General features: G+C 43.0%; 1 long non-coding RNA gene across 1 annotated transcript in view; it reads left to right on the forward strand.

The window, feature by feature from the left end:
* The window catches only part of LOC123516104, a 202,420-nt gene that overhangs the window by 20,039 nt on the left and 163,376 nt on the right, over positions 1–19,005 (forward strand). The window contains exon 2 of the long non-coding RNA XR_006678087.1: positions 11,297–11,372. This is a non-coding gene — a long non-coding RNA (uncharacterized LOC123516104). The remainder of the gene's footprint in view (positions 1–11,296; positions 11,373–19,005) is intronic.

Below are 19,005 nucleotides of genomic sequence, written 5' to 3' on the forward strand. Positions count from 1 at the left end.
AGGGAATCCCAATGGGTCCTCAGTGTGCTTAGATACCTTGATTAGTAGAAGTAGAAAATGCTAGTCTCTGTAAACTTTGAAACACTAGTTGATCCTTGCTATCAATAACAAATATAAAAACGTAGGTAGAAGAGAAGTGTGTGTGTGTGTGTGTGTGTGTGTGTGTGTGTGTGTGTGTGTGTGTGTGTGTGTTGTGTGTGTGTGTTTGTGTGTTTCTTTGTTAGAGCTTTAAGCGGGGAGTGAGGGAGGCAGGATCTATACGTCATGTTCCTCTGCCAGCGACTTAGAGAGGAGTGTGGGGGATGGGGAGGAAGACTTATTCTGGAGGGTAGGGAGGCAGGTGTTACTGGTGGTGGTAGTGGTAGTGGAGGAGTTGGTGGTAGGATGGCTGGATCTTGCGGAATCTACGTAGATATCCAGCATGTGTTAAGTTGCCAGCTCTTCTGGGGCGCTCTAAGCAATGAGTAGTTTAGCGCCGTCCGTTCGTCCTCATTTAGAGTTCGCAAGAGATAAAACTTTTTCTGTGTGAAGTTTTATTATTATCATTTTTTCTTTTTATTGGAGGATGTGGAGGTTAGGTTAGGTCAGCGGTGGCGTGTAAAGTTTGTTGTGTGCGGAAGGACGCCGTGTTCTCCGGACTAACGAGGTTGGGGACCACAATTTGCAGTTTCATCATTTGGAGTGCTGACGAAGAGCAATGCTTACGTATGATTAAATTATGCAAATTAACTAGGTCATTGGTTGCATAAACTACTTGTGGCCTCCTTCAACTGGCATTCGCTGGTTAGTGGCTCCCTCGGGCTGGACATAAAATTGTTAACACCATTTGTTTTTATTTTTTCTAATATTTATGGAGCACAGCATTTACCGCGCCAGGGTGAAACGGGACGAAAATGGGAAACATTCCTTGCCCTAGGACTGTGTTTATCCCGTCACGATGAGAAGAGTTAAGATATATGATTCAATAGTGTAGTAAAGTGAGGAGCGTCACATCCTCTCCCTTTCCCAATTAGAGCGCTGGCTTCATAAGCCAGAGGACCGGGGTTCGATTTCCCGTCCGGGTGGAGATATTTGGGTGTGTCTCCTTTCATGTGTAGCCCTTGTTCACCTAGCAGTGAGTAAGTACGGGATGTAAATCGAGGAGTTGTGACCTTGTTGTCCCGGTGTGTGGTGTGTGCCTGGTCTCAGGCCTATCCGAAGATCGGAAATAATGAGCTCTGAGCTTGTTCCGTAGGGTAACGTCTGGCTGTCTCGTCAGAGACTGCAGCAGATCAAACAGTGAAAACACACACACACACACACACACACACACAGAGAGAGAGAGAGAGAGAGAGAGAGAGAGAGAGAGAGAGAGAGAGAGAGAGAGAGAGAGAGAGAGAGAGAGAGGAATTTCCGTGCTATTCTGGAGAAGAGAAGTAGGAGGAGGATGAGAAGGAGGCAAAGTGATGAGGTAGGAAGGTGCAAGGCAGAGTAAAATAAAGGTTGGTCTTCCATGTAGTTTTCTCCAAGGCAGGTTTGTGTGTGATATCGCAGTAAAACGCTGGGCGGCGCCGATTTTTCTGGTCTTTTCTTAAGAGAGAGAGAGAGAGAGAGAGAGAGAGAGAGAGAGAGAGAAAGCTTGGAGGCCGTGGGTTGACTTCTCTCGGCAAAGGAGCAGAGCAGATACCGGGCGCACATTTCAAGACAGGTAATTGTTAGCGAGAAGTAATTAAGTATGCAGTGCTGTGAAAGAGAGAGTAGGGAATACCAAGAAGAAATGTGGATGTGAGTTCGTGGAATTGTGAGAATGTGACCTTAGGAGGGTGTGTACATTCTTAGTAATAAATGAGCGATGAAAGCATATTTATATTGTCGTTAATCGGGAGTACTTGCTGGGAATACACGGAGATGAGACTGACTGCCTGGAGGAGAGGCTGTGTACCCAGGCAGGGAGGAAAATAAACCCAGGCGGGAGAAAGGGAGGGAGTATGAGGATGAGGAGGGAGACTTTTAAAAGAGAGTGTGTAAAATAGAAGAAGGAAGAGGAGGAGGAGGAGGAGGAGGAGGAGGTATGTTGTAAGGAAGGGAAAACATGTGGAAACCCATACATATGCTAACCTTCTGGTCCACGTTTTTCTTTCCCGTTACAATATTTCTCACCATAACGCTTGAGATTATGTTTTGCCCTCAAAACAAAATAAGCAAATAAAGTAGGTAATCAGAACCTTGACCACTAATCATATCAGTGTTGTATCTCCCATTATATCGGAGGCACCACGCGTTAGTCAGCCAGCGATAGCCTGTACATACATACATATATACATACGATCCTCTTCATATGTTTGGTCTCACAACACAAGTTTTCGTCTCCTTTAAAACTTCATCTAGTCAATCTTAGCTTAACTTCGGAGGGGATCTATTTTTAAAAGCTGAGCCAATATAGATAAGAATATCTCGTTTGTACTAAAATGAGTTAAGCAAGGAAATAAAACTCCTGGTGTGGGCGGGCTGGTTGGTGCCCCTGGCTGGCTGGTGGCTTGGGCTGATGAGGACCTGAATTGCGATGCGAGTTGAGGCACCGTCGACCAGGGGAGGGTGCGCGGAGCGGCCTCCCTCAGCACCTGCAGCTTCGGGAGGAACACCTGCTGCTCGGTGAAACAAGTGTGGTGTGACGCAGCGGTTTATGCACTGCGCATCAGTTGCATGACTCACGACGGCACCTTCCCTGCCTCCTCCCTCAGTCCCCCCTACGCCGCCTCCCTCACCGAACCAGACGGATGGACGGGGAGGGATGGGAATTTATACATAATAGAGACGAGCAAAAACACCTTACTTGATTACCAGTTTGAAACACGAGTAAGAGGAAGAAAAAGAAATAATAAAAAGTCATCACACACACACACACACACACACACACACACACACACACACACACACACACACACACACACACACACACACACACACACACACACACACACACACACGTTTCCATTTGACGTGGAGTGAAATACGGTTTTCAGAATATAATTTCTCCGCCTGGAGATGTTGTATGCAACCACACCTGCACCGCGGACGCTGTCATTGTCTGCCTGATGACGGTCGCGGGTTTTGTCAATAAAGACGTAGTGTTCTCCTCCTCGTCCTCGTCCTCCTCCTCCTCCTCCTCCTCCTCCTCCTCCTCCTCCTCCTCCTCCTCCTCCTCCACCACCACCACTCCTTCCACCTGCGGGCAAAGCGGACGGACTGATTCTTTATTTTTTCGTTTTCTTTTTCCTGGTTTATCTAGACAGGCCCTGGAGGCTCTGGGTTATCCTTGAAATTATACAGGGAGAGACGTCGTTTGCAGCACCGAGTGAGTGACAGGAGAAGCTGTTATGTCGACGATTGTGGAGGCAGAAATGGTATCCGCGCTGCCGCAATAGGTGTCTTCGATGGCAAAGTATAGATGGGAAACTTACGACGCAGGACCGACCCTCACCTTCACTTCTGCCTCCCTCCCTTCCTTCATGCCCCCAACCATCACACTCGAACACTCACCACCAGTCCTCCCGCCCCTACATTTCTCTTCTCGTCTCTGCCTTACCCGGTTATTTTCTTGGCGTAGTTTGATTCGCAGGCTGAGGGAGAAGGAAGAGGAGGAGGAGGAGGCAGCGCTGTGCTACCACCACCTGCTTCTGCTTCAGGTTATGCGAACTCTGGTAATTTCGTTGTGAATGGAAAAAAAAGAAGAATGCTACTTACCCTCCGTGATATAGGAATGGGTGACCTTGATGCGTTCTGGTAGAGAGAGAGAGAGAGAGAGAGAGAGAGAGAGAGAGAGAGAGAGAGAGAGAGATACTGTCATGAAGAAATACCTCAGTTAATTACAGTTTGAGAAATTCACTATGCCTTAACTGACGAAAGATCCCATTTTTCTTTCTTTATCATGTATGTGTGTGTGTGTGTGTGTGTGTGTGTGTGTGTGTGTGTGTGTGTGTGTGTGTGTGTGTGTGTGTGTGTGTGTGTTCAAGCAACATTTAATATTTACATTCTCTCTGCTACGTGAACAGATGACATTTTGCTTCTCCATTATCTTTATCAGTGGTTGTATTCTTATCTCCACTTGGATGCTGTCAAGTAGGGAATTCGGAGGTGAAGGGAGGGAAGGGAACATTTGATGGGGGATCTTTGGGTGTGGCTGATGTAATCAAGTGTTTGGTGTGGCTTGTTCTGTCAAAGGTGCAAAAACTAGGCGTGATAAGTGTATGAACAGGACACACACACACACACACACACACACACACACACACACACACACACACACACACACACACACACACACACACACACACACACACACACACACACACACACATACACACACACGCCACTCGTAAGAACAGAATGTAAACAGGCACAGATAGTCTCAGTCACATCCCCTCGTGTGTGGCGTATGATAATCCAGTGCGAGCTTCACCTATGCCCTACAATCCTGCTCACAAGGAAATCCAGTTAACGTAACTCGTGCTGCGAAGTCCTCGATCTTTTCACCCTTTGCTTTTGAGTGTAGTATTGGACCGACCTTGGTTCCATTTTTAGACTGGTGACGCAGAGACCAGACATCACCACGGGAATAACAAGGAGGCTGAGGCGTGGTGGACCTGACCAACCTCAACACCTGGCTGTGGGCAAGGGCAGTTATGTTTATGAGTAAAATCCAACTTGCTCTTCCTCATCGTCAGCGTCAAAATATGTACGTGTCGTGTTGCTAATTTTGCCGGTTCAGTAACTTGGTTTTGCTGAAAATAATTTTCACTTCTATTCTTCCCACCTGCGTACTTATCTTTCGATTTTATCTGTGATCTGTTGTGAGAAAGAAAAAAAGAAATAGTGTGGGCAGAGAAGCAGTAGTTAGCCAGCGTTAATGAGCGCGAGGCTGGTCGTGCAGTCTTGCAGCGAAAAATCTTTGAAAATAAATATTCGTGGCGTTCTGAAGGAGTGAGGCTGCGTCTTGTCTCACCGTAATATTTTGGTAGATTAAGCGAGAACGAATCATCTAATTACCTTCGGTATCCAGGAGGCCATTTGGAAAGCAGCCAGACATCAAGCCCTTCGTGTTGGGCTGCAAACACAATATACTTTTTATGTTCTTCGCAGGGATCCCTACGCATGGAGGTCGTTCCCCTCGCCGCACCTTGCCAACAACCACCACCACAACCACCACCACCACCACTACCATCATCATCATCATCATCATCATCATCATCATCATCATCATCATCATCATCACCACCACCACCACCACCACCACCACCACCACCACCACCACCACCACCACCACTCTCCTCTTTACAAATTTTGACAAATGCCTCTCCTAACACGTGGTTCCTCGATTATTTTGATGTACTACAAATTACCAGACAAGTTCACAGATACCTTCTGATCAACAACTCATGGGAAAGAAGTGTACGTAGGAAGGTAGCTCAAAGGAGAGGGTCAAGGTAGGTCTGGCTTAACATGAGATATGATTCAAATTTGTATTTAATGTGCCCGTGAATATATTAAGGAACGTGTTTCTCTCTCTCTCTCTCTCTCTCTCTCTCTCTCTCTCTCTCTCTCTCTCTCTCTCTCTCTCTCTCTCTCTCTCTCTCTCTCTCTCTCTCTCTCTCTCTCTCTCTCTCTCTCTTTGTGTTTATTATTGCGCTTTCTTTTGCTCGTTTAGTGATTTATGATAAATAAATTTACCATTTTTTTACGTAGCTGAACTGAGAGATGACAGAACGACAGGAAGGGAGGTGACCACTTCTGCACCTCACGGGTTCTTAGCTTATACTTTTATTTGTTGACTTGGATTTTGACAGGTAAAGCCATTATGAAAAGTAAGACTTCTGTAAATACTTACATACGTTCTTGTTTCTTTGATAGAGAATCCCCGTCAATTTTTGTCAGGAAAGAATTTATTTTCGTACCTTTTAAATCGTGTTATTACGTCTCAGAGTGTGTGGCAGGTGCGTCGTGACCTGCCAATAGCGCCACGTGCTTTGACTTGTTGTGAGGCGTGACCAAGAAACCACTGGGCGGCTTTAAGTCTTGTCTCATTAATGCGTAATGTCATATTAATGTCAAATATGCAATAGATTGGCAAAAGGAGTTGAGCTTGAAATATGCAGTAGTTGTGTAGGTGGGTGGTTGGCTGCGTTTAATGTACGTTCGTGTTGAATAGTTGTGGCCTCATTTTGCCCATAATTTAGTCGAATTCTATATATTGTATTGTATAGATGCAGTGTAGATCAGGGTGGTGGTGGTAGTGGTGGTGGTGGTGGTGGTGGTGGTCCTCCTTGTCTCCCATCATTCGTCCTTGTCAGTGTCTCGCTTACTGATAGTGAATAGTGCCTCGGCTGACGCTGATGATCTCGTTGCACTACCCTGGCACTAGCCCGCCTCTTTCCTCATTACTTTTCCCTCGATGGTCCTCGTCCACAACGCCAGACCACCACCCCCTACCAGTGTGCTGCTCTATTGCTGTTTCCTTCACGTCTTTTAGTTTTCATCTTCATTTTTGTTCTTCTCTTTCTTCTCTCCCTCATCATCCTCCTCCTTTCTAAGGCTGTTGCTGGTCGTCTTTCAATACTTGTAGTTATCTCTTCCATAAGATGTCCAAGCAATTTATCCATGTTGTGATATTTTTTTCTTTCCCTGCTAGGTCTGGTTTGAGGGAGCCTTCATCTTTGTCTGCCATTTTCCCTTATTGTGAACATGATTGTAGCACTCATAAACAGTTTCATCAGGCCATACAACTCTCTTCTTCCGTTTTTATATTTTTTTTTTTTACCTGCACCACATTATGAAAATGTCTCCTGGAAAACTGTGGAATGCCAAGGAACAAACCTTACGAGATGTCTCAAAAATCATATTTTGTTTTAGGCATTTATAAACTACAAAAGATCTAAGAATTACAGATATCTAATCACTAGTTTTATTTAAACCGTTTCAATTGTTATTTACTATCGTGTTCACTGGGGGAAGCATAAGAGATTAAGGTGATCCTCTAAATCGCATTATACCTGAAACATTTCAAAGTGTGTTTCGTGGAATTGTTGATCGCTTTTAAGTTTATAGAGACAATGATATTCGTTATATTGTCAAAGTTTACGCTTCCCATAGATCGTGTTTCGGCAATGCAGAAAAGGAAAGTAAAGCTTGTTGTGGAGGCTTTATTTGGTCAACATTTCAGCGTTGGATATCACCTCTAAATTATATCTTTCATGATTTGAGTGCTGTGCATGAAATCTTATTCTCAGTCTATTTATTTTTTTTTTATTCAAATATGGCTTCCTTTTTGAGGTTTTGTTTGTTGCGTTCACTTACTCATGGATGTGCTGAAGACAGATGTTATCCCAGTTTCTAAGGATGAAACCTGTCAACAGAAACTAAAGCTGTCTCTGCTCTAAAAAGATCCTAGCTCAGTCTGATGTTGGGACTCTTGCTAAGTTTTCTGAGGCCTCTCCGTCCAGCCTTCTTCAGCCCCAAGCCTCGTGCGGTGTGTTGTTGGGCTTTTCCTGCTTCCCCTGTCATGACTGTCTGCGTCGCGGCCACTACCGACGTATTTGGCGCTGCACCATCCTTTGCTTCATTATTTCCCGCAGTTTCACACGACCACATAATCAGAATTACCGGTTCTCCAAGGGATGGTTTCTGTAATATTAAACGAAACATATTTGCCATAATAAAGTGCTATAAGACATAGGGGCTTCACAAACAAACCAGACATGGTATTGCTTTTTTTTTTCTCCCCGATATTTGAACTCCGGTTTATACATTTAGACAATGCAACTGTTTTTTGCTCATAAATTCTTATTGATAACAACAGTTGACAAGCTGAAGAGGTGTGTGTGTGTGTGTGTGTGTGTGTGTGTGTGTGTGTGTGTGTGTGTGTGTGTGTGTGTGTGTGTGTGTGTGTGTGTGTGTGTGTGTGTGTGTGTGTGTGTGTGTGTGTGTTAAAATTTTCTTGTTTTTGTGTGTGAGAGGGTGGAGATGTGGAGGCCATGCAGGGCTGCGGCTCTTGGTGGTTATTGGCACCCCTTAAGACACTGTCCCGCAACCTTAACTCTGAATATCGCATTGTTTTACGATTCACCGGAATTCACAATATTTATACCTAATCAGTTTTTCTTCCCCATTAGCCTTTAATCTCTGGCTAAAGATAGACGGAATTTTTGGTAATAGTAATAGCCAACCAATGTAAAGGAAAATGCTGTTTGATAAGAGTAAAAATAATTCTACCCGTATTTGTGGATCAGCTCATGCAAACGTGTGTGTGTGTGTGTGTGTGTGTGTGTGTGTGTGTGTGTGTAATTCACCACGGTCGTCTACTGGTCACCCGGCCAGTCTTCCTCATTACGAAGTGAGCTCAGAGCTCATAGACCGATCTTCGGGTAGGACTGAGACCACAACACGCTGCACACACCGGGAAAGCGAGACCACAACCCCTCGAGTTACATCTCGTACCTATTTACTGCTATAGGTGAACAGGGGTTACACATTAAGAGGCTTGCCCATTTGCCTCGCCGCTTTCCTGGACTCGAACCTGGACCCTCTCGGTTGTGAGCCGAGCGCTCTAACCACTACACTACGCGATGTGTGTGTGTGTGTGTGTGTGTGGGAGAGAGTGAAGAGAGGGTGGAATGGCTGGCAGGCTGTCCGGTCACCACTCCTGAGGCAAAACACAATTAACAGAAAAACTGAAGGTTAGCGGGTGTGAGGGTACATTACACTTGTGATTTAGCCTCGCCGGCACATGAACCCCAATTGGAAGAAAAAAGAAGAATCGCATGTAGAGGCAAAAATGAAAATGCTAGCAAGAGAAAATATAATTACACTCTAAAGGACAGCCGTGGAAGTTTCCAGATAAAGGAAGTATTACGTGTATAATTATTACTTCTTTAATTAGCACGTGCCGTTCTCTCTCTCTCTCTCTCTCTCTCTCTCTCTCTCTCTCTCTCTCTCTCTCTCTCTCTCTCTCTCTCTCTCTCTCTCTCTCTCTCTCTCTCTCTCTCTCTCTCTCTCTCTCTCTCTCTCTCTCTCTCCTCATAGTTTCTCCCGTGTAGAACAATATATACATAGTAATATTATTTTTAGTTGTAGCATGTTTCATCCACATACTACTACTACTACTACTACTACTACTACTACTACTACTTGTATCTCCACCTTTAGTTGAATCCTTCTAAGGCCTACTATGTTCTTCACTGCCACATAATGCTTAAATCACCACCACCACCTCCGCATTTCATGTTTCTTGCCTTGTTTTCTTCTCCTTATCTTCCTTCTCAGTTACTCGCATCTCCTCTTCCTTTTAACTCCTTCCGGGTCACCTTGCCCACATTTCCCGGGACTGTTGATGCTCCCCACGGTCATAGAGGACAAGCTGGTATCTGACGGCGGCGCCCTTTTGATCCTGCTCGCCTCTATTCGGCCAAGGTGTATCCCCCTACTGCCACCATGTCCCCCTCTACCTGTATGGCTTCCTGACTACCCTGCGCACACACACGTACACACAAACATGCACACACACACACACACACACACACACACACACACACACACACACACACACACACACACACACACACACACACACACACACACACACACACACACACACACACACACACACACACACATACAGTATCATCACCTTCGCCTTCACATCATAATGATATATAATTAGAGCAGGTTTTCATATATTTAAGTTTTTAATATATATATATATATATATATATATATATATATATATATATATATATATATATATATATATATATATATATATATATATATATATATATATATATATATATATATATATATATATATATATATATATATATATATATATATATATATATATATATATATATATATATATATATATATATATATATATATATATATATATATATATATATATATATATATATATATATATATATATATATATATATATATATATATATATATATATATATATATATATATATATATATATATATATATATATATATATATATATATATATATATATATATATATATATATATATATATATATATATATATATATATATATATATATATATATATATATATATATATATATATATATATATATATATATATATATATATATATATATATATATATATATATATATATATATATATATATATATATATATATATATATATATATATATATATATATATATATATATATATATATATATATATATATATATATATATATATATATATATATATATATATATATATATATATATATATATATATATATATATATATATATATAGTTACATTATTTCATGCTGCCCAAGACAAGGCAAGACAAGGCAGAGGAGAAAAATTAACGAAGCCTTAGATTTGTATGGCAGAGAGAGAGAGAGAGAGAGAGAGAGAGAGAGAGAGAGAGAGAGAGAGAGAGAGAGATCTTATCACACGAGAGGCAGTGACATAGTTAGTATCCCGGTATCTCAGGTGTGGCCGTTTACCTTCCAGGCTGCCTCCCTGTAGTGCAAGACACGTCTCTTATCACCGCCATGATAACGCCGCGCCGATACCACTACTGAATGACAATAATAACAATAACGACCTTGATATTGTTATGTATACATTTTTTGTATGTGTGTTTGTGTGTGAGTTGCTCTCTTAATAATGTGTCATCTCCCTGACGTCCATGTACTGTACACACATACCTACGTTGATTGTTGATGATGAGAATGTTGTTGTTTTTGTTTTATTGGTAAAAAGGTGTTCACTTTGTTATTTAGCATAGAGAGTCTAATGTTAAAGATATTATAGAAACGTGTGAAACCTGGCATTGATCACTGCTTTGTTTTGTGAAGTGGCTTTTGTAGGTGGGGTCAGGAACTGGTTACTGGGTTACGTATGTGTATTATGATTTGCAATAAATGTTATCCGGATCACTGGAGGGGGAAAAAACACGTATGCATATTGTTTTTTTTTTTTTTTTGTCAGCAATCTAGGTAAAATTTGGTGTATATCATATAAATTTCTTCTTCGTATGTGGATAGTTAGGGGATAACAAAATATAAGTGATGGTAGTAAATTTTACTTGTGACTTTCTTTTATATTCATCATCTAAATAAACGTAAATTGACCAGTACATGCTATTAAAGGCAATAATAAGTAATGGTGTCATAATACATTGCGTCAGGTCAGAGAGTAACGTCGTGTATTGTTAAGGAAGGTACGGTGTAGATCCATCAAGCTAATAATGATTTTTCTCTCATATTTCAGGTATGTGTCTTCACGCCTGTAAGGGGAGGGCTCGCCTTGTCCAAGTGACTGCAAGGCGCTCTGTTAGGAAAGGAAGGTACATAGATTAATTACTACTACTACTACTACTACTACTACTACTACTACTATTACTATTACTATTACTACTACTACTACTATTACTACCACTGGTGCTGTTGTTACTTTTCTAATCCTCATTACCATCTTCTTGTTCTTGTTGTTCTTGTTCTTGTTCTTCGTTTTCTTATTGTTGTTGTTGTTGTTCTTCTTTTCTCCTTCTTCTCCTCCTTCTCCTTTTTTTCTTCTTTTTCTTCTTCTTCTCTTTCTAAAACAACTACAGCAAAAGAAAATATCTTCAGCATTAGTATACGTAATTAAACAACGTCAACATCACCATCAACACAACAACAATAAAAAATAATGATTATAACAGCATCAATGATAATAACAACAATAGTAGTAATAATAATGGTAAGAATAACAATATCAACAAGATTTTTGCCATTGCGAGCTGAACAGCTTCGGTGTTTTCCGCTGTGATGAAGAACACGGCTTCCACTGCGCAGCCTGAGTCTCGTTGTAACTTACTGGATAGAAAGGAGTGTGTATGTGTGTGTGTGTGTGTGTGTGAGAGAGAGAGAGAGAGAGAGAGAGAGAGAGAGAGAGAGAGAGAGAGAGAGAGAGAGAGAGAGAGAGAGAGAAGGGTGGAGAGGCAAGGAGGCACTCATAATATATTTCTTTGCCAATTACAGGCTGCAGCGGCTCATGTCTCCAAAATCGATTTGTAGGCATTTATGAGTCCTAATTACAGGGCAGGTAAACGGTAGCGAACCACCTGTACAGCCGCCCCGCCCTGTGCTACTCAAGGACCGCTAACGCCCGTCACACATTCCTCGCTTTATTGTGGAGGCTGTGACGGTCGGCTCCTGCAACCCCACCTTCTCCTCCTCCTCTTCTTCAAACTCTCTCAGCCTCCCTCCATCGCTCAGTGGACCCTTGCATATTGTTCCCTCCCTCCTTCATGTCGCATTATTTTGGTGTTAATTATTTCAATGTTTTCTCCGTCTCCTTCGTGCATCTTCATCATCTCTCTTTTTCTCTCTCTCTCTCTCTCTCTCTCTCTCTCTCTCTCTCTCTCTCTCTCTCTCTCTCTCTCTCTCTCTCTCTCTCTCTCTCTCTCTCTCTCTCTCTCTCTCTCTCTCTCTCTCTCTCTCTCTCTCTCTCTCTCTCTCTCTCTCTCTCTCTCTCTCTCTCTCTCATCTTTTACAGTGTCTGCAGAGTTTTTCGCCACGCAAGGCTTCTCTGGTTAACGCACTTAGCCATCATGTTACTGGGTGTTATAATGATCACGTGATTAGGAATTTGAATTATACATTACTGTCACTCGTCACACAACACTGGATCATAAAATTACTACTGGAAAGTATAAGGGTCGTTCCGCATATTTTTGACGTCCTCTACTCTTTTTTGTATGTTGTTATAGTGTCACTAACTTTCCCTTTTGTAGTACCGTTACCGTAGGAGGAAGGTTAGTCGTTTTTTGTCGGAAATAAATGAGAAAAAACGTGACCTTGATGGTAGGGCAACTAGAGGAGGAGGAGAAGAACGACGAGGAGAGTTTCTCGCCTTGAATACTTGTGGAAAAGCTCTCATTCATATTCCCTAATGAGACTTAATTGCAGCCTTGTCAACCTGATTATAATATTTGTTCTTAGTTTATTCTCCATTTGCGTTGTAATGTTTTGTTTTATTATTTTATGATTTTTTTTCTTTGTTTGTATGTTTGTACGTAGGCGAGGAATCAGCGCGGATGACTCTTTAATCTGTTTTGTATAATTGGGTGTAGGGCAGGGAGACTTGTTTACCACGTGTTGTGATTGGTTCATCCCATTACCTCGACTTGGCGGTGATTCGTATGCAGGGAGGAGTGTTTATGTTATGAAGGACACCACCCAAGAAAGGCTGAAGGGAGGAGGCAGGAGGTAGACGGAACGGGAGGGGGGCAGGGGCAGGAGGCAGAGGTGGAAGAGTCTGATGGCGAAGTTAGTTAATGAAATAACCGACCAGATGACCTTCAACTATCATTGGGTCACTCTGGGTTGGTGTGATGCTTTTGTGTAGGAATGGAAGAATGTCATATAACGAAAGAAGAAAATTTGACGTAGAACATTATATATAAATAAATGTCTACGAAATCCTGCATATAAAAAGGGAAACCATGAGAAAATAAAAGAAAGAAAGCCATAAGTATGTTCGTCGAGACCTAAATTGCGTCTTTGCTTGAAACCAGGCAGGAACAAATCAATGAATGCATCGATCCCCCACAACGTGACATTCACTGGTCTTATTTGCAAATGTCAGGTGAAAGACTGTAATAACAGGTGAAAATTGCAGTGTATTTCAACTCTATCTAAGCAAGTGGCCTGTAATTCACTATCATCCCAATCTCCAGGACTATACAACTAATGCTCTCGGCGTTTACAATTATCGTCATGTGCTTCGTAGTCAGAATAAAAGAGTAAAAGTTTTGCATTAAAGTGTTGTGAATCTATTGAATTCTCTTATAAACCTCTAGAAGACCCCTACAGTCGCGAAATTTGCAGCTGCTGGCCAGGACGCGTGCAGTTTTACTCGGTTCAGAAATAGATTAGCAGCCTAAACCTTCCCCACTGCTTTCTACCCTGCCCTTTCTCTACGTACTTCAATTATAACCCCACAGTGTAACCTCCCCAATACCCCACCTATGATCCTATCTTTGCTTCCCCCTCCCACTCAAATCCTTTCTCATTGCTGTAACCCTCATCATTCCTTTCCCGAGTCTCTGAACTTGCCCCTGCTCCCCATCCCCCACAACAACTGCTAGACCGCGGCCCACACTACTCAGATGAAGTATGTAATGACTTTGTGCTATTGTGTTCGTGGACTTGTTATTATGTTCCTCGTGCATTTCCATGAAGGACGTAGCGACTGGTGGTTGAGGTGGCCAAGTCGGTTGTAGATGTGATGATGGTAACGGCAGGTGGTAATAGGGTTAGGCAAATGGGGAGAGGGAGGTGGATGTGATGATGACAAAGAATAATGGAACTTATGTTGATATTATTTGTGAATGATGCCTAGTGACGATTGAAACAATAATAGTGGAAAGTAGAATATAAACAGTAATGATAGACTGAAAATTCTGTTTACATTACTGAAATCGTCTTCCAGAGAGAGAGAGAGAGAGAGAGAGAGAGAGAGAGAGAGAGAGAGAGAGCAGGTGACAAACGCTTTCTACCAGTGAACGTTGCCGAGGGAAAAGCGAGGTGTTCATGCAGGGGGCCATTAGTTCCTGGTCCAGCCTCGGCTCCCTTCACTTGGGTACGTTGGTCCGGACACCTGTGTTTGCCTGTACCCTTGTTGACTCACTTGTGTGCTGCTCCAACGGACTTAAGCTGTTTGAAGTCATGAAAGATAAGGAACAAAGGACACTATAGAAAAACGAGATTAAGAAATGAGAATAAAAATAGAAACTAATCAGCCAACAGAATCGAGGCGTTTGATTTCTTTCACACACACACACACACACACACACACACACACACACACACACACACACACACACACACACACACACACACACACACACACACACACACACACACACACACACACACACACACACACACAGACATGCATAAATAAAACAAGAAAAGTATGTTGCAACTGCCTTCGCCAAGAAACACTGGTATTGTGTGTTGCCTTGAAAGACCGCAACCAAAACACTCACCTGCCTTTTCTCGTCCTCCTCCTCCTCCTCCTCCTCCTCCTCCTCCTCCTCCTCCTCCTCCTCCTCCTCCTCCTCCTTTGTACTCCTCCTCCTCCTGCCCCCCAAGCCCGTCCATTCTTTCCAACTCTCCCCTGTTCCCTTCTCCCGCGCGAGTCTCAAGGTGCAGTGCCATCGATCCACATGCACGCACTTATCCTTCACACACACACACACACACACACACACACACACACACACACACACACACACACACACACACACACACACACACACACACACACACACACACACACACACACACACACACACACTCCAGCCGTACCCAGTGACAGCAGTAAAAGTAATACGCATCTGCTGCAGTTTTCCTTGTTGATAAGTGTTCTTTTATGAAGTGACTGTCAGTGGTTAGGTTTAGTAGGGATGTGAAGAAAATTATGGTGATTACTAGTACTACTACTACTACTACTACTAACTACTAACTACTAACTATTACTACTACTACTACTACTACTACTACTACTACTACTACTACTACTACTACTACTACTACTACTACTACTACTACTACTACTACTACTACTACTACTACTACTACTACTACTACTACTACTACTACTACTACTACTATTACTGCTATTCAGTTATAATAGGTAAGGAACGTGAGCAATGGTAGAATCACTGTAAATACCAAAGTAAAACAAATTCTCAAGTCGTGCTGTTCGAAGCCTTGGCCTGGTTTTTCCCCACTTTCGCGTTCTTTGGGTAAAAATGCATTGAAAAAAAGTATGTGCAAATGTTTGATTATTCTTGGAGAGAGAGAGAGAGAGAGAGAGAGAGAGAGAGAGAGAGAGAGAGAGAGAGAGAGAAAGAAAGGAATTACACTCTGATACCTCCAGAGATTAGCGCATTGTCTTAGCTCACAAATATTTAACAAGGAAAATGAAACGTGTGTGTGTGTGTGTGTGTGTGTGTGTGTGTGTGTGTGTGTGTGTGTGTGAGCGAGAGAGAGAGAGAGAGAGAGTCGTACAGTGTCCTCTTTTCGTGTGATCACTTTTAAACTAGTTTTTTTCATCCCACGTTGTAGTAGTGAAATCGTGGACCATTTTTATGAAATGCAAACATACTAATATTAATGAGAGTCACCACTATAGTATTTCATTTATTATTTTGAGTAAGTAGGATGTAATAAAAAGCATTTTGAAAGGCACTACAAGAGAGACGAGGGGAAAGAAGTACCAAGGCGGATTAAGGCGCAGGGAGAGGGTTGGGTGAACTCTTAGATCTGTTTGTCGTTATATTAATTTGCAGCAGTAGTGCCAAGATGGACGCCCTGTGGTGGCTTGGGGTTTGATGAAGAAGTGGTCATGTGGTTTTATTTACAATTATAAGTGCATGCTTGCTCTGTTGGTGCGCTCAGACGTACCAACATTTGGGATGGTTTGGTGAGCGCACTACATTGGTTATGAAGCTCACCAACACGACTATGACACAAGCACACCGCATTTCCTATGCTGCTCACCAACCTGGTAAACGTTTTGTTTTGTTGGTTGTTAATAAGCAGTGAAACTGGCGAGAGAGAGAGAGAGAGAGAGAGAGAGAGAGAGAGAGAGAGAGAGTGTGTGTGTGTGTGTGTGTGTGTGTGTGTGTGTGTGTGTGTGTGTGAGCGTGTGAGCGTGTGAGCGTGAGCACGCTCGCGTACGTGCATGTGCAAGTAAGATTTTTTTCTCTGCCACACCAGCCATAGTTATCTTCGCAAAATTTCAGGTTATTTGGAGAAAAAGTTGTCCCACATTCTCGGTTCTCTAGTGGTGTGGGGTTGGGGGTGAAGAGAGGCCTTTCAGGGTGAACGGATGGTGGGTGGAAGGAATGGAGGTGGAGATGTGGAGATGGAGGAGCAAGGGAGGAGAGGAAACACGCGAGTCGGATGAAGGAGAGATGATGAGAAAGGAAAGAACAAGATCAGAGAGAGAGAGAGAGAGAGAGAGAGAGAGAGAGAGAGAGAGAGAAAGGACTTAAGATGATAGATGATATAGAAACAAGATTACGGATCCGTGAACCATTACAAATAAAACAAAAGAGAAAATTAAAAAGATGATGAGACCCGAGAGTAGAATTTGATGTGAGGGAAAAGGAAAAAAACACTGAAAAGTAAAAGTTTACGAGAACTGAAGAGATGGAAGAAAGTGATAACACGAGAGAAGCACTACGAAGAGAGAGAGAGAGAGAGAGAGAGAGAGAGAGAGAGAGAGAGAGAGAGAGAGAGAGAGATAATCGGGTTAGGTAATACTGGATGCCATGTTGCAAGGATGTATCCTCCGTGAAGGATGAGTGGGTGTGTTGAGGAGGAGGAGGGAAGGAGGAGGAGGAAGAGGAAGAGGAGGTGGAGGAGGAGGAGAAGTAGGAGGAGAAGGAGAAGGAGGAGGAGATGGAGGAGAAGGAGGAGGAGGAGGTGGTGGTGGTGGTGATGGTGGTGGTGGTGGTGGTGTTGGAGATGGTGGTAATGGTAGTGATGGTGGTGGAATACGAAGGAGGAAAAGGTGGAAGAGAAGAGTAAGAAGGAGGAGGAGCGGGAGGAAGTGGTGGTACTGGTAGTGATGAAACAAGGTGCGTGTTGAACCCTGGAAGTAATTTCTCTCTCTCTCTCTCTCTCTCTCTCTCTCTCTCTCTCTCTCTCTCTCTCTCTCTCTCACACACACACACACACACACACACACACACACACACACACGTAGCAGGACATAATGTGGAGGAGAAATCTTGAATATGAAGGAAGAGGCGACGATGATGGTGGCAAGAAGTGTGAAGTGAAGAGTGAGCGGAGACGAGCGGTAACTTAAGGGGAGACGAGGGGAACGAGGGCGAGGAGGAGGAGGAGGAGGAGGACGGACGGACGGACGGACGGACGATGTGATTGATGAGAGGTGAGTACATAGCAGGTGTTGATAAGAATGAGTTCAAGAGGTATGCAGGAGAAGGAGCAGGAGCAGGAGGAAGAAGAGGAGAAAGTGGAGGGAGAGGAAAAAGGAAGAAGAAAATGGAGGACTGTCTAAAGAACACGCCAACACACACACACACACACACACACACACACACACACACACACACACACACACACACACACACACACACACACACACACCGTAGTTTCTGTAAATTCGATTTTTTAACTTTTCAACTCCTGGTCTATTTAGAAGCCACTTTTTTTCCCCTTTGACATCAGGTTTTAGCGTTGCAGATATCGAGTGCCGCCCTATCCGTGTATGTGTGTGTGTGTGTGTAATTTAATTCACCTCGGTTGCCTGCTGGTCACCCAGCGAGTCTTCCCCATTACGGAGCGAGCTCAGAGCTCATAGACCGATCTTCGGGTAGGACTGAGACCACACCACACTCCACACACCGGGAAAACTAGGCCACAAATCCTCGAGTTACATCCCGTACCTATTTACTGCTAGGTAAACAGGGGCCACACATTAAAAGGCTTGCCCATTTGCCTCGCCATTTACCGGGACTCGAACCCAGCCCTCTCGATTGTGAGTCGAGCGTGCTAACCACTACACTACGCGATTTCTCCTCCACATTATGTTCTGCTATGTGTGTGTGTGTGTGTGTGTGTGTGTGTGTGTGTGTGTGTGTGTGTGTGTGTGTGTGTGTGCGCGCGCGTCGTAGTATTCTGCTCAACTTCGCTGTTTGGGTCCATAACTGCTCTTCTTTTTTTTTTTTCGTTCTCTGCTATCAAACTATTGTTGATGTCTGTCTGTACCTAAGCTCGTTACTGGCTGGGGAGTGATAGTACTGGTCTTGCTGGTGGTGGTGGTGGTGGAATTGGTGTGGAGGTAGGATGGTGAATTTGTTGTTTAATGGTTTGGTGAATATCAGCAGTGATTTGTGAGTTTGTTTGCGTGTGGTGGATCACAAGGAAAGAAAATAACAAGAGATGAAAAGT

This window comes from Portunus trituberculatus, chromosome 40, assembly GCF_017591435.1.
Source record: "Portunus trituberculatus isolate SZX2019 chromosome 40, ASM1759143v1, whole genome shotgun sequence".
Taxonomy (NCBI): domain Eukaryota; kingdom Metazoa; phylum Arthropoda; class Malacostraca; order Decapoda; family Portunidae; genus Portunus; species Portunus trituberculatus.